This window comes from Pinus tabuliformis, chromosome 7, assembly GCF_031772625.1.
Source record: "Pinus tabuliformis cultivar Carrire ecotype Pingquan chromosome 7, CPIR1, whole genome shotgun sequence".
Classification (NCBI taxonomy): domain Eukaryota; kingdom Viridiplantae; phylum Streptophyta; class Pinopsida; order Pinales; family Pinaceae; genus Pinus; species Pinus tabuliformis.
The window spans coordinates 1,606,927,224-1,606,944,174 of NC_142293.1; positions in this window are offsets into that span (position 1 = coordinate 1,606,927,224).

A 16,951-nucleotide genomic window follows, 5' to 3' on the forward strand; every position below is an offset into this window, starting at 1 on the left:
GTCCTGATGAAGGGAATGAATGAAGGGCTAGGCCGGGTCATGAATGAACCATGCAGAAGAGATTTATTCAAGGGGCTTAGCCATCAGGCATTGAAAATTTGACTCGGCGAAGAGTTAAAATCCCTGGGATAAAATAGATCATTTGGAAAGATGAAATATCAAACTTCTAGGGGACAGATTCAAAATTTGCTACTAGAGCGTGTTTTAATAGGGTGGTGGTTGTGGCCACAACAAATGGCGAACTGCTAGGCGAACCAGTTATCTTTGTTTCCAAATAAACCTTGGTTCAATAAAACATCATGGTGTTAAGATAAACTGGAAATGCAAACTGTACAGATGAACAAGCATGGGTTCCACTTCAACATTAATTGTTTTAGGTGGGATAAAGACAAATAGCTTCTTCTTACTGATAAGCTTTTGGCAGGAATTCTCCAATGGTCATATTATGGGGTTTATTGACATTCCTTTACCTATTTTATACTTTCAAAATCCTTTCGAGGCCATCACTGGTCTGTCAATACCTATTCAGGTGTGTACCTCAACTCTTTATTGCTCATGAAACTTGATGTAGATATGTTCATCTGCACTTTATATGAGAATTTCAGTGTTATATTTTCATATGATTGGATGGGGTGCAGTCATGGGTCATGCCATATTTTTAAACTGCTTAAGTGAGGTTGGGCTTACCGTGTCAACCAGTACTCTGAGCCCAACAACAGTCCGTACTCTAACCTGCTTCCCAAACAACATGTCCTTCTAGATTGGCACAAGGACTTTAAATTTCATTTTCTTTTAAATAACTCCTTCCAGATTCAGGCACAAGGAGAAGAGAACAATTGGATTTGCCACACGGTATATGATAGTGAGCTTAGCCCATGAAAGAAGGGTTACTTGTAGCTGACAAGTATTGGAGAATTTAGTGTGGTTGATGGGACCAATGGAGAATAACTGTAAACGTTAAAAGGAAGTATAGGCTACGTCTAAGTGGGATTTGTTTAAAAATGCAGCATTCCTCCATGCCAATCTAGTTGTAGTTACACATTTTTTGTTTTATAAAGATGCCCCTACATGCTCCAAATATCTAATTATCAACAGATCTTACCTAGTTCCCAACAGATGCCAATGAGTGGCTTTGGTTTGAATTCCACAGCTGATTTTCAAGTTCTCATGGGTTGATTAAAAATTTATTTGATTTACAAGGTAATGATGGATTTAGAATTAGCAGACTCATTAGTAGGTTAATGAGGGGTGCAAAAGCTGAACGTGGTGGATGAGGGCAATCTAAAAAGGGTAAAAACAAGTGTGGAGAACCAGAATCAGTTGGTTAAAAAGCGTTGAAATTCAAACAAAAGGAAAATAAGCTTTGCAGAAAAACAAGAACGGAAAAGACGGAAATATAACTAAACTAACAGAAAAAATGAAATGAAATCTAACCTATTTAGGAGGTAACCACCATGTGGTGGCTACTGGAAGTATCTCTTTAGATGTTGGCCATTAAAAGGGAGTTTTTCAGTTTCTCCCTGTAAAGTTTTCAATCTATAAGTTCCCCGACCAATTTTTTCCACAACTCGGAATGTGCCCAACCATAAGTCTTGGAATTTTGTGTGTTTCCCTTTTGGCTCATTCAACTTGTCCAATTTCAAGACTAGCTCTCGTAATTTGTAATCTTTATCTCCTACCAGATGGCGATCAAACCATCTCTTCCCAATCATTTGGTGATTTCTGAATTTATTTCTGGCTTTATCTCTCAATTCCTCCAACCTCATTAGTTTTTTGATCCTTTCTTGAAGTAAGGCCGAAGGGGTCCCTCTTGCGGCTTGGGAGAGTTGTAGAGAGGGAAGGGTAATGTTGGGAGGCAAGATGGCTTCCTGTCTGTAGACGAGGAAGTATGAGGAGTTTCCTAAGGCCACTTTTGGGGTGACCCTATTAGCCCAAAGGGAATTTTTTAGAGTGTTGTGCTAGTTCCTCTAGTTGTTAGCGACAAATTTACGGATTATGGGTATGAGGTTCTTATTTGAGGCATCTACAACTCCATTTCCCTGGGAGTAATAGTTTGATGCATACCTTATGTGAATTGATTTATCAATAGCAAATTCAGTCAATTTCAGTGATGAAAAGTAAGAAGCAATATCAAATATGAAAGCGTAAGGGATGCCATACCAGTTGATGATGAATTTCTTAATAAATGATATTACCTCATCTTTGTTTACCTTCCGAAGCGGGATGTATTTGGTCCATCTGGTGAAGTAGTCGGTTGTTGTGAGTATATACTTATGCTATTGTGAAGAGTTTGGAGTGATCTTGCCTATGCTATCTAGGCCCCATTGCTGGAATGGGAGACAATCATAATGGGCCTGAGGGGAACAACTGGCTTTCTTTCTCGTCCTATGACAGTTTGACACACCTTGCATTTGCGAGCGTAGGCATGTGAGTCTCTAAAAACTATGGGCCAATAATATCCATCTCTTAATATTTTGTTAGCAGTGGTCTCTCCGTCGTAGTGACCACCTACTGGGCCATCGTGCATTTCTTTCAAGACATGATCAACATCACCCTTTTCCAAACACCTCAGCCAGATTCCATCCTAATTTTTTTTGTATAATGTGTCATTAGCCAAGTGATACTGTTAGATTTCAATCTGAGCACTCTCCTTTGTGATGCATCCATGTGCTCAGGGAATTCTTCCCGTGTGAGATAGAAGTGTATGTCATAATACCACGACTCAGCGATGTTTTGCACTCACACATAAGCATCTCATTAATCCATAGGGGTTCCTCCCTGAGTTCTACTTATTCATTTCACATGCTCCACGCTTCTGGTTCTTTAGATGTCCCTTCTTTATCTGCTAAGGCTTCTGCTACTAGCCTGCACAATCTCTTCCCTCGAACTATCTTTGTCGTCTTGATCTCAAGGTCGAACTCTTGAAGTGGAGTTATCCGATTTCCTCTCCGCTCACCCATTTCTTTCTGCAAGAAGAGGGCTCTTATAGCAGGATGGAGAACGATTACTTTAGTCCTAGCCTTTAATAAATAAGGGCGGAAGTGTTTTATGGCTTTAAAAACTGTAAATCCTTGTTTCTCCACATCTGGGTAGTTCAGTTCTACTCCCTAAATATTGGAGCTTAGATAAGAAATTGGGACTTCGTTGCCACTATCATTTTTTTGAGTGAGGACCGCGGCATATGAAACATCAGAAGCGAAAGTGTATAGGAGGAATTCCTTATTGAAATTGGGACTGACTAACACAGGGGCTTCTGAGATGGCCTCTTTAATTTGCTGAAATGATTTCTTGGCTTCAACTCCACTTATATACAACATATTTCTTCATCATTAGCTACATGGGGTGCACTATTTTATTGGACCGGAGACAAATTTCCTAACAAAATTGATCTTCTCGAAGAAAGATTGCATTGCCATTTTATTTGCACGGAGCTATATTCTCATGATGGTCTTTATTCTTTCAGGATCAATAACAATCCCTTCTTTAGAGAGGATATGACCCAATAGTTTCCCTTCTATAGCTGCGAAGACGCTCTTCTTGGGATTCAACAATATTCCATACCTTTGACATCTTTTGAAAATCTGTTTCTGGTGATAAATGTGATCCCTTTTGTGATATGAATACACAATGATGTCATCCATGTAAACCACTACTGATCTGTTAATCAAACCTCTAAAATCTATGTCCATAGCTCTCTAGAATGTGGCACCCGCATTAATAAGTCCAAAATGCATTTGACGATATGCATAAGTGCCCCATTTAGTGTTGAAGGTTTTCTTAAGCTGATCCCCATTAGATACCAACACTTGATTATATCTTGTAAACCCATCTAATAGGGACAACATTTCAGACCCAGAAACACACCGAAGAATGTGATCCATAGAAGGGATAGGATAGTTATCCTTTTCCGATGCTTTGTTCAGGTTTCTGAAATCGATACACAGCCTGATGTCTCCATTTTTTTTCTTACTGGCAAAATATTAACTACCCAACGGGTGTGTCTGACTAGAAAAATGATTTTAGCATCCAACATTTTTTTTAATTCTTTCTTCACCAATGGTTCTAGGTTGGGATGCATCTTGAGAAGCTTTTGTTGTTAGGCCTTAGCCTCCTTTTCCATAGTAATTACATGCTACATAATGCTAGTATCAAAGGTTTTTAAGTCACTATATGTCCATGCAAAGACATCCTTATACTCTTTAAACAACTTAACAAATGCAACCTTCTCTTGTGGAGAGCACCCCAGGCCCAAATTGACATTTACTGGATCTTCTTTTGTTCCAAGGTTGACCGATTCATACTTCATGGATGAGCTATGCATTTTGTAGTTAGTCAGCTTCTTGAATTTATCATGCAGGTCATACAAGTGCTCCATCTTGACAACTGACTTGGGAATCATATTGGACTAATCTTTCTCCTCATCTTCCCTCTCATTCATAAGCCTGTCATGCTCCTTTTCATCAATGACTTCATTCTTGAATGTCTTATCGCAGTGCAAGAACTCAAGGGTTTGTTCGTCATCTTCAAACACCTGCCAATTTGAGGTGTTATTAGGCACAAATGGTCTGAAAATCAATTCAACATAACATTTATTCTTCTTTAATCTAAAATCAAGAAAAATCTTTGCAGCCATACCAGCCATCAGATCAGTATCTTGGTTTTTCCCCTCGAGGTATGTATGTGATATTAAAAGAATCAAAACTGTCAATTAAGCTCCATACCTCATACTGGTACCTTACCAGGTGTGGTGAATTGCAGTGCATCCTCTTCCTTACCTGATCCACAATTATCTGTGAGCGACAAAAAACTTTAAGGTTTTTTACCTTCATATCGATGGCTTTCTTCAGGCCTTGCAGCAAGCCTTCATATTCTGCCATGTTGTTGGCGCATGTGAACTCCAACCGGTTGGCCATAAAATGTTGGTTCCCTTGTGGGTCAATGAGAATGCTCCCAACACCTGAACCTTCAAGGCAGTTAGAGCCATCAAAATAGAGTGTCCAAAATATAGAATCTAATGTTACATCAATTGAACTGCTATCTATGAGATTAGTCCTATCACCTACTATAATACATGATAATTCATCTATTGGATTACGAGGGAGAACTTCCAACTGTGTGTTTGTCAAAGTTTCTTCAACTGCCTCTGCATGGAATTCTCCAAAACAGGTTTCCGTGGCACAAACATTGAAACTATAATTCCCAAGGATAGAATTGGTAAACATTATAGGTTCATTGGGGCCATTTAATTCTATCACCACATACTTGATGTATCTTTCTCGATCAACTCTCAACATATCACCCTTCCCCTTCTAAGGCAATAAGAGATGGGATCAATCAATTGAGAAATATCCATTCAGTTTTGTTGACCAGTCCCTACTAAGCAACATTCCATAAGCCTCAGGTATATCGACTACCACTATATCAATGACTTGTGTATATTGTAGTTTAGTAGCCATCCGAATCAACACATCTTTCAATTCCCCAATTACTTTCACAATTGTCCTGTCCAATTGCATAATTCGAGTCCCAGTTTTCTCGGGTATCGCATGCAGTCTTTTAGCAACAGCATAAGGCATCATAGTGGATGAGGCACCGAAATCTACCAAGCAATTGTGTACGTTCATGTTGAGGATTTCAAATGTGATAAGGAAAGGTGGAGTCATGGATTTTGATTTTCTCCCTATCATGGCTACAGTGAGATCTTGGGGTTTTCGATTCATTTTAGACAAAGTGGCTTCCATAGCTAATGGTATTTGGGCTGTAATGGAGGTGTTGATAGGTTTGGACACTAACTTCTTGGTTTGGTAGCTTGGGATGGTGGGAAATTTGCAGTTTTTCTCATTCATAGCTTTCAGGAGCGTATCTCTTTGTTGTGTTAACATTAGCAAATGAAAGTATGTGATATTAGCCCTAGATTTCTTAAGATCATCCACAATATTGTAATCAATGTTATAAACAGGATAGGGTAGAGTAGACATACCAATTTTTCCGTTCTTAGGTGGGAGATTACCATTTTGAGTCGCCTTTGTTGCAGTGGGAGATGTGTTATCTTTCTCTGGATGGTTTGCAACTGGGGTATTCTTGGACTGTCCACTAGGTCTACCCTTCTCAACAAGAACTTTAGGAGTGGGTGCCTTCAAAGGGTGAACATCTTTCTTTTTCTAGTCTATGGGCTTCATCACACCCGCAAGTGGCCCTTTACTTCGTGTGTGGATTTCATTAGTGTGGATTTCTGCCATGCTATCGTCTTCATCGTCATCATTCTCTTTTGCATAGAAATCCCATAGTACATTGATTTGAGATTCTTCGTCCAAGGGTTCTTCAACTTAGTATTCTTCTTCATTTTCTTATTCTAGCTCCAACTCCACTATAGGTTCTTCTTTGTTAAGAAGTGGTCCAATAAGAGCCAGCTCTTCCATATTTAGATTCCCTTCATTGGGTGGAGTAGGCAATGCAAGTTGACCTTGACCACCTTTTGTCTTCTTATGATAGAAAGGTTTGAAGGGTTTTCTATTGTAGTACTCTCCTCCACTCTCTCTAGAATTCCTTTTCATATCAATGACTTTGTTTGTCAGTTCTTAATGATCCGATGCAAACCTTTCACATCTGTGGTGTCCCTTTCTTTTCCCTTAGCCGCTTTGTTGTCACTCCCATTATTCTTCTTGGATGAATAAGCAGTTTTCTTCCCTTTGGTTGTATGATGACATCTTGTGAGACTGATCATTTCATTATCAACTTTTATCGCTTCATCAATAGCACCTTGTAAGGTTTGTGCATTACTTCTCTTGACCCACATCGTAGTAGGGATAGGGAGAGCAGTGATATAAAATTCCATGGGCACCTCATTAGTAGGTCTAGCGTTAACCAGGATTCTATTGAACAATGTGTTGAACCGGATGTTGAAATCCTTGAACTTTTCTTTGGCTTCCATTTTTAAATGGGATAGTTCTAAAACGAAGGCCGCAGGTGTTTTGTCATTAAAAAACTTGTCTAAAAGTGCCTGCTAAAAGGCACCCCATGAGGTGATTGATCCTATCCTCAAGCTAAAGTACCATGTGGAGGCCACACCAACAGATTAAAAGGGAATAACCGACATACCACATCCTCGTCAGCTACCCCCAACATGCACACGATTAGGAAGAAAGAGTGAATATGGTTATCAGTAGTATTTCCTCGCTCAGGGTCAAAGTTAGGTAATACTCTTTCTACATTCTTGGGTAAGGGATGCTACTGCCTAGGTACCGCTACAACATCCTGTGCAAGCCAGGAAGGGAGTGCTCTTAGAGGAGGTGGAGGTTGATTGCCACCTGGAGGAGGTGGTGGAGGTTGATTCCCACCTGGAGAGGGAAGTAGAGGTTGATTCCCACCTAGAGGAGGAACGTTAACCATGTTGTGGATATGGAGGTTATGGTTAAGGGTTTCGTCGTTAGGATTTTCCAAATCAGGCCAGGGATTGCCTTCAGAAAGCGAATCCTTAGGAATTTCTTCCCAAGGAGATTCGATACTTTACAAATCATCTAGCACAATATCTTCAAGAGAAGGGCTGTAGCTATCTCTTCATTTATATGATAGACCCTTGGCTTTCTTTTTGCTGTCGGAGGTAAAGACTAAAAGATAGGGATCTGTGATATAGCGTAAGCCCGAGTAAGTCTTCTGATTGGTTTCTCCTGAGTGACAGTATACTCCACAATCTCTCTTCTTTGGGTGACCCGGACACGGGACTGAGAGGGATCTCTATTTCTTAGAAATGAGGCTTTTCCCAATGGGCGGAATGGTCTTTTCGACCTTTAAGATCCATACATTAATCTTTTTGAATCCATGCGTGGCATTTATAAATGAAATCTTGAAAATCTGTGGACAACATTTCAGGCCCTCCTTCTAGTGCCAATTTGTTGACATGGCGAATGTTCGCTATACCAACAAGGGGAACTAACCCAATTGCAGGCCCCATTTAGATTTTATTTCGTTTGAGTGGCTAGTTCCAATGAGTTTCAAATGATCCCATAAACTGTTAAAGGTGTTGAAGGGTGGCTTCTAGGAGGAAGAATTCAATTAAATCAACAAAAGGAAACAACTAACCTATATGTATCAAATCCTATATAAACTTCTTAAGCTAGTCCTAACTATCCTAATCTATCATGTAGGAGCATAGCAAAAAGAGATTAAACATCATATATAAATTCCAAGTCCAAATGAATCAATTACTGGTTTAGATAAGAACAAGGCTGCATTAAATTTGAATTGAAATCTGATTACTCATACAGGAATACACATTCCTTTTCATACAAATAAAGCTTGCAACTAATGTCTAACTTAGTTTCAAATCAAGGACTGCTCATGAGTTAACTATAATGAAGAATTACATTCAAAAAAATAAGGTTAATCACAAGCTGTATCGTTATCAATATGCACAAAAAACAAAACACATTTGTATTTATGCTAGCAACAATACCCTGTTTCAAAACACATAAAAGAAAAGAAAAATAAATCAGAAACCAAAGGCTCCTTCTTGAACCAAACATTCTTCTTTATTCATAATAAATCAAAGTTGTTCTCTCCAAACAAAAAGCCCCTCCCTCATCTACAGAGGTAATATTTATGCCTCTGGAGATGACCTTCAGTCTTCTCTTTCACTTTCCCCTTCTCCCTGGTGTTTTCGGTATACAAATCAAAATATATAGAGATAGAACTGTCAGTGTAACTACTGACATGTAAAATGCATATCTGCTGGAGCGCTTCATTTCCTGGGAAATGGACATACATTAATTAAAGGGGGTGACTCTGTGTCATCTCCCCATGATGAAACCCTGGATAGCTTTGCCTTTAGAATACACAGGCTACATGTGGAACCCCAACCGAGAACACCCAAGGCTAGATCTTTAAACAAAACATACCCACATACCTGAACTCTTCAGATCCGCTCAAGCATCTTTTACTCCTCACCTGCAGAGACGATTAACATTAGATTTATGATTATGAACGTATAATAGAAATGCCCAAGAACAACTCTTTCCATCATTGAAACTTTAAAAATGATAAGGCATAATGAAATCAAAAGGAGCGAGTGCGAAAGAATCAGCCCCTGGCTCAAACAAAGTTGTGTTGCAACCGAGTCGCAATCACACATTTCAATGGGAAGCCATATGCAACATCACCCCTATTAGATTTCCTTTGAAAACCTGGACCATGACATTTCATCGAATGCACAGGAAAACACGGGAAAACCATGGCTGGACCCTAAGGCGGATTTAACAAATTATGCATCGAATCTATAGCCATCGTCGGGTCTGCCATATGGTGTTGCACCTTATGCATAAGTGCTAGACTTCACCGATAGCGATTTGCGATGGGGCAGGGGCAGATCCGATAATATATATATTATGTTTAATAGGATCGACGTGTCCGCCATATCGCATATCGCAATATGCACAGGCCTAGGGCTCTGCCGATTGCAATATGCGATTAGGCTGGACCCGATATATATATATATATATATATATATATATATATATATATATATATATATATATATATATATATATATATATATATGTTATATTTAATAACACGGCGGATCCGCCAAACCGCATTGTATTTTATATATGATCCTCGGGTTCCATCGATTGTGATAAGAGACTGGGGAGGTGGACCCAAAATACATATGTGCTGAGGTTAATAGCCCCGGTGGGTTCGCCATATTGGACTACGCTTTATGTTTATGCCATGGACACTGTCGATTGCGATATGCGATGGGCTTCGAACGTGAAATATATAAATTATGCTTTATAATGTCGTCGGGTCCGGTGTGTCATGGTACGCGTTGCGCGTCAATGTTGAATGCGATAAGTGAAAAGGAGCGTTATTTGTATTTTGTGAAGTATTCCCATTATAAGGAGTTGTAATGGGAATAAAGACGCGATGGAAGATTTTGTGGGTTAAGCACACAAATGATTATAATAAGGGTGCGGGCTTAAATGTACCATGAATGCTTATGAATATTGAAAAGTCCCGATGAAGGGAATGAATGAAGGGCTAAGCTGGGTCATGAATGAACCATGCAGCAGAGATTTATTCAAGGGGCTTAGCCATTAGACATTGAAATTTTGACTCTACGAAGAGTTAAAATCCCTGGGATAAAACATATCATTTAGAAATATGAAAGATCAAACTTCTAGGGGGCCCATTCAAAATTTGCTACCAAAGCATGTCTTAATAGGGTGGTGGTTGTGGCCACAACATAGCCAAGAAGATATTTACCACATACAACAGGATTTGTTCTCGAATATTGAAAAGCCTTGTAGTTGAGATCTCTTCATCTTCTCGCCTTGTATCTGATACGGGGGGAAATGATGGTCATCTACAAGCTTCAAAGCCACTTCAAGTGAGCATGAGCCACAACTTACAATACTAGATTTAGAGTTGTAGCCAAAGACAAATATGCCCCTAAGCATGCCTTCAGTCAGTGATACCTCTTGAAAGAATTGTGGACACTTCATCTAGTAGAAGACTTCAGCTTCTTTCCAGTTTCGGAAGAGTTCCAGGAATTGCACTAAGCATTCCAAAGTTGTTGGTCATCCTTAAACCATCACAGGTTGATACCTCCCTTTTCAGGTTGAGGTTCTCCCTTTTATGTGGGGTGATAACTCCCTTTCAAGGTTGAAGTTTTACCCCTTCAAAACATGAGGAGCAATTCCTCTAGCAGAAGACCTGAGATTCATGCCAGACTTGGAAGAGTTCTGAGAACTGCACTACGAATTCCAGTGTTGGTGGTCATCCTTGAACCACCTGCCTTATACCAACATTTCAGAGAGCACATTCAGCCTAGTTCTACCATGCATTTTTGCACATTTTGTATTAGAGCTCTCTTCTTGGACTCATACATAACCCTTCGGATTAAGGGGGGGAATGTTGGACACCTAATCCTCTAAGGGTTGGTGTGGAAGCTGAACAACCAAAAGAAGTCCAAGGGACCACTTTGAATATGAAACTAAGGGTCACTCCTATGTATTATAAATATGTATCATTGTGAATAAGAAAAGTAATCTAATGTTTATCTTTCACATTGCCTCTGCCATGTATGTTTTTAACATAAAAAAATATATTTTATTTAAAATATGAATTTTGTTGTCCGCCTGGGGTAGCTCAAGTGGCATTGGCCATGAAAATAAAGTCTCACCGAACTGTAAGTCTTGGTTTAGAATATCGTGCTACCCTCCCCCCGTAGCTGGGTGAATGATGGAGATATAAAAACACAAAAAGAGGAATCCTACCATTCTTACTCTCTCTCTCTCTCTCTCTCTATATATATATATATATATATATATATATATAGAGAGAGAGAGAGAGAGAGAGAGAGAGAGAGAGAGAGAGAGCACATTCAGAGAGCGCATTCAGCCTAGTTCTGCCATGCATTTTTGCACATTTTGTATTAGAGCTCTCTTCTTGGACTCATACATAACCCTTCGGATTAAGGGGTGGAATGTTGGACACCTAATCCTCTAAGGGTTGATATATATATATATATATATATATATATATATATATATATATATATATATATATATATATATATATATATAGATATATAGATATATCTATATATATATATATATATTAATATATATATATATATATATATATATATTAATATATATATATATATATATATAGATATATATATATATATATATATATTAATATTAATTTTGTGTAAAATTATTGCGTTCATAACCCATCTCTAAGGAAAACTCATGTTACATATACCTTCGAAGTCTACAAACTCATCAAAATCACAAGCCAAGTCGAAGGCCAAAATATCAAGCGGTCAACCAAGAGAGCAGGGAAGTATATGTGTGCACTATGTGTCGGAATATGTTAAACACACATGGGTAGCAAGAGAATCTGAAGGATAAAACATGAGAGTATATTTTTATTAACAAGAGATATACATTTATAGTACATGATTTGACCATTGGGTTCCACATCCCAAGGTCTCTTGGACTCCTTTTGTCTATTTGAATTCCACACTAACCCATTGAGGATTAGGTGTCCAACATTCCCCCCATAATCCGAAGGGTTATGTATGAGTCCAAGAAGAGAGCTGTAATAAAAAGTGTGCAAAAATGCATGGCAACACTAAGCTGAATGTGCTCTCTGAAATGTTGGTATAAATGGTGGTGGTTTAAAGATGACCACCAAAACTGGAACGCTTAGTGCAGTTCCTAGAACTCTTCCAAAACTGGCAAGAATCTGAAGTCTTCTACTAGAGGAAGTGCTCCTATTATTTTGAAGAGGGAAACCTTCAACCAATAAAGGGAGGTCTCACCCCACATAAAAGGGAGAACTTCAACCTAAAAAGGGAAGTCTCAACCTGTGATGGTTTAGGGATGCCCAAAAACTTTGGAATGCTTAATGCAATTCCTCGAACTCTTCCAAAACTAGCAAGAAGATGAAGTCTTCTGCTAGAGGAAGTGTTCTCAATTTTGTTGCTGGAATTCTTCCGAAACTGGAAAGACGCTGAAGTCTTCTACTAGAGGAAGTGTCCCAGATTACCAACTAAAGGCATGCTTAGGGGCATCCTTGTTTCTGGCTACAACTCTGAAACTGGTGTGGTAAGTTGTGGCACAAGCTCGCTTGATGTGACTTTGAAGCTTGCAGATGACCATCATTTCCCCCCCCTGTCAGATACAAGGTGAGATGATGGAGAAAATGCAACTGCAAGACTATTCAATACTCTGGAACAAGTTCTGACATGTGATTGGAATACCTTCTTGGCTATTGATCCCCATTGCCAAGAAGCGGTCCATCCAAGATGAATCTTTGTTCTTGAAGTACGTTTGTTTTTGAAGCATCTGTGTGAAGAATGAGTGGTTTTATGATAGTGCTTACATGGATGAAGATCAAAACAATGATATTTCAAATGGCAAACTCGGTCACAGTGTTGGGATTTCACAATCTATTGTTGTTGCTGTGGAAGAGGAGAAGAATCTATAATAGCTAGAGGTGAACTGTCATGAATGAATCCAACACTCTGAAACTGAATAGGCTTTGAGTAGTCTGAAATATGAAAGGACAAGTCCTTGTCATATCCAAGACCAGTTCTGTGCTTGTTGTGGGCAAGCTGTTCCGAAGGTATGGTGACGGGCTTGGGAAGTGCAGACTGAGTTTTTTCATCTACATGTACAACTGCTACTTTATTGGGTACTAAATTTGAATCAACTGTAACATTATTGACTTGCTTCTGATGGGTTGTAGTCTCAATGTTTTGAACAGAAATATGTTTAGAATGACTCCTCTGTTTTAGTTCTTCTTGCTGTAGCTGAGATTTGAGCTGCAAAAAATCAATTTTCTCTTGTTCATTTCGTAGACAGACCTGAATGTTTGTGAGAGAAACTTTGCTGAATTTTAATGTATCATGATTATTATACCATATGAGAGTTTCGAGGAACTCTAATACTTCATTGATTCTAGCCATTTTTTCTTCAATGTCAGATTTACACCTTAAAAACTGATCACAACAACTACTGAATGCAGAAAAGTAATACCCACTCACAGTACACAGAAATATCCTTTATAAATGTCAGCAAATGATCAGTGTGCAACCAACAAACACCAATTACAATCCATTACATAAAAAGTAATAGTTTACTCATGACCAACATTATGTTTTGACAATACAACCGACAAAACTTTTCTCCATAAAAGGTTACAATAAGCACACCAAACTCTTTATGTAGCAGTCAAATCAAGGAATCAATGCACTATAACGATTTTTAAATACAATGCCACACTGGGGCAACAACAACTACAAACTTGCTTGGATCCTTCAAATACTCCTTCACTTTCAAACCAGAAATGGTGGCTATCAAAACTTCAACAACTATAGCACCATGTCATGAACAATACTTGAATGCTCATATATAAATGCTTTGACTAGGGTACGAAAAAATATTCTCTGATCTGGCAACTTTCTTTAAAGAAAACAATAGTCCACTGTAAGAAACCCAATCAGAATAACTAAGATAAAACCACAAAGAGTCCTGAGTTTGTATGGTTTGGTCCACTGTAGTATTTTAACAAACAATTTGTGTATCAAACACTGTAGGGGCATTCCTTGTTGCTGGCTCATGTAAATACATAATATGATAGCAAAAATACTTGTGGAAGAACTTCAAAATATTAATTTAATATCAACTTTAGACTCAACAAGTATAAATAATACTAATAACAAGTGTAGCAACCACAAAATTCTTCACTCTTCACTGAAATACATGTTCAAAATTTACACAATGATGTTGTAGATGCTAGCAGCGATTTGATACCATGAGAAAGAACTACTAGTGCTAAAATCAACACAGGGTTTGAATTTACAAATCACCAAGACAACGAATAGGGGAAGCATTCCAATGGACCATCTGGAACAGCTCTTGAAGACTATGAACACATTTTGGGATTATCTTCAGCAAGGAGGCTCTGATATATCATCCATACAAATAATATATTCTAGCAAGGCACTCTTCAAAAGCATAGGCTCCAAATATTTGGGTACTCATCTTCGTTTTTCCATAGTGAATGTATAGTGTTTTCTTAACAAGTAGCTAATGGTATTTTACCACTACCCAGCTAATGATGGCAATGATTTACACATTCACTAGTATGAGAAGCCAAAAATGAGAAAGCGGCATAAGAGGGGCCATATCACTATTCTAGGTCCTTTCATGGATGTAGTTAGAGCACGCATTAAATCAATAATTGATGGAAATAGCTGGGTTGGAATTTCTGGCAATACAAATACAAGGTATCTAGAATCATCAGGAATTTCAAGAAGAGATTGTTCCATTGGCTCTGGAAATGATAATTCAGATCACGCCATAAATCACGGGGCACATCTGATTTTCCGCGTTAAAGTGACAACATTATGAATGGTTGGAGAAAAGGAATGTGCTCTACCTATGTTTACAAATATAATAAAATCTGTTACTTTGAAGTTCTAGATTTTATGGTATCTGAAGAGCAGAACCCTGCCCGAGTTTGGTAGAAAAAGGCATTTCACATGTTGGAGGTAGGCTCTTTGAAGTTCCTTCACTTAACAGAGAATAAACATGAAATTAAGGTCAACTAAATCGAATGAGGAGATGTATGCCATTGCGATATTTACATGAGTAGAACATTCTCTAAAAATGCTTACTTTATGGTCCACCTAAGATAGCATTTTCAAGATTTTCCCTACTCAATGCATAGCTGAACTCTCTCTCAATATCTCTCTCAAGATTTTCATTTCCACTCTTTAAATACCTAATATAGAGGTCTATAATGTCCAGAGAAAGTTGAGCATGCCATTCAGGTTTCTAGATATGCCAAACTGCATGGTCTTCTTTGTTGGGTGACAGTCAAAAGAGAGTTCAACCTTGGAAAACCGGTCACTTTGGGGTTGGCTTCAATTCTGTCTATCACCTTACTAGCATTCAATACCAGCGTTCAATATACCAACATTCATCCTTTACTTAAAAATGCATATGTCAAAGGGCACAGTCTAGACAGAAGGCATAGTCTTGACTGAAAAACACATATATGACACTACCACAGAAGGCACAGACTTGACAAAGAAATAGTCAAAGGTAGTGGAAGTAGAATATGTTATAGCAGATGTGCATGAATTTCGATTAGACACAATAGAGAGATAATCCAAGTAATCGACAGAGTAAAAGCGTCAAATTTCTGACTGTCAGTGAATTAATGGAATGTTATGGATAGTGAACAGAAATGTCATAACTGATATGCACATAGAGGCCAAAAAAAAATGGCTCAAATTTGAGCAGGGCAGAGATCGCCCGCTCTGATACCATGTTAAACACACATGGGCAACAAGAGAATTTGAAGGATAAAACATGAGAGTATATTTTTATTAACAAGAGATATACATTTATAGTACATGATTTGACTATTGGGTTCCACATCCCAAGGTCTCTTGGACTCCTTTTGTCTATTCGGCTTCCACACTAACCCATTGAGGATTAGGTGTCCAACAGAATAGAGTGAAGGGCTTGGTGTATATAAATACCAATGGAACCTTTGCTAAATCGATGTGGGATATTTTATGGTAGTTAACTTAATGAATACCAACGGGTTCCATTTAACGGTCATTGAGTGATTGATGTAATTTCCAATCCAACCATTCTGTTAGGAATCCCTCCTCGTAAGAGTTCTATTATAGTTTATCATTTGCCCAACCTTTTACCAAATAGAATTCCGTTCAAAAATTAGGTATTCTCTCCCTTAGATCCTGCAAGGGCTTATTTTTTGTCTTCTACCCTTTTCACACTCTCCACTAGTGGTATGGTTAGGCCAGGCTTGAAAATATTATGAATAATAGAAGTCCCGATGAGAAGAAAAACTATGACTACCACAAATCATGTGATAATGCCAACGAAGGCATCCCATTACCTACCTGCCACCAAAACTTGGTCCATTCATTTTACACCCTCTCATTTTGTAGATAGTCAAGTTGCAAGCCAATCTTATCATTCAACAAAAGTACCAAATCATGTGAAGATCCGTCAGGAGTATATAATGGTGTATAATGCATCGGTCATGTTAGTGTAATTGCTAATATATAGAGATGAATGGAGGTATTTATATTACAAATGTAGGATGATTTCCCATAATGGAAAGTAAAATATAACAATGCCAAATTATATACAAGTTAATTGTTTAAAAATTCTCTAAGCAAACACTAATTAAAGAACACAGAGGCACCTGCATGTTTCATTATTAAGTGAATTCTGAATGTTCTAAAGGAGAAGTTGATTGATCATATGATGTGCTTCAGATGTTGAAATAATACATAATGTGGATAAATCAAAGGGGTGCACAAATGTCAAATGAATAATTCTTCAAATATGCAGAGGTGGACAATGCTAATCATAATCACCAAGTGTATTGTTTACCGCTA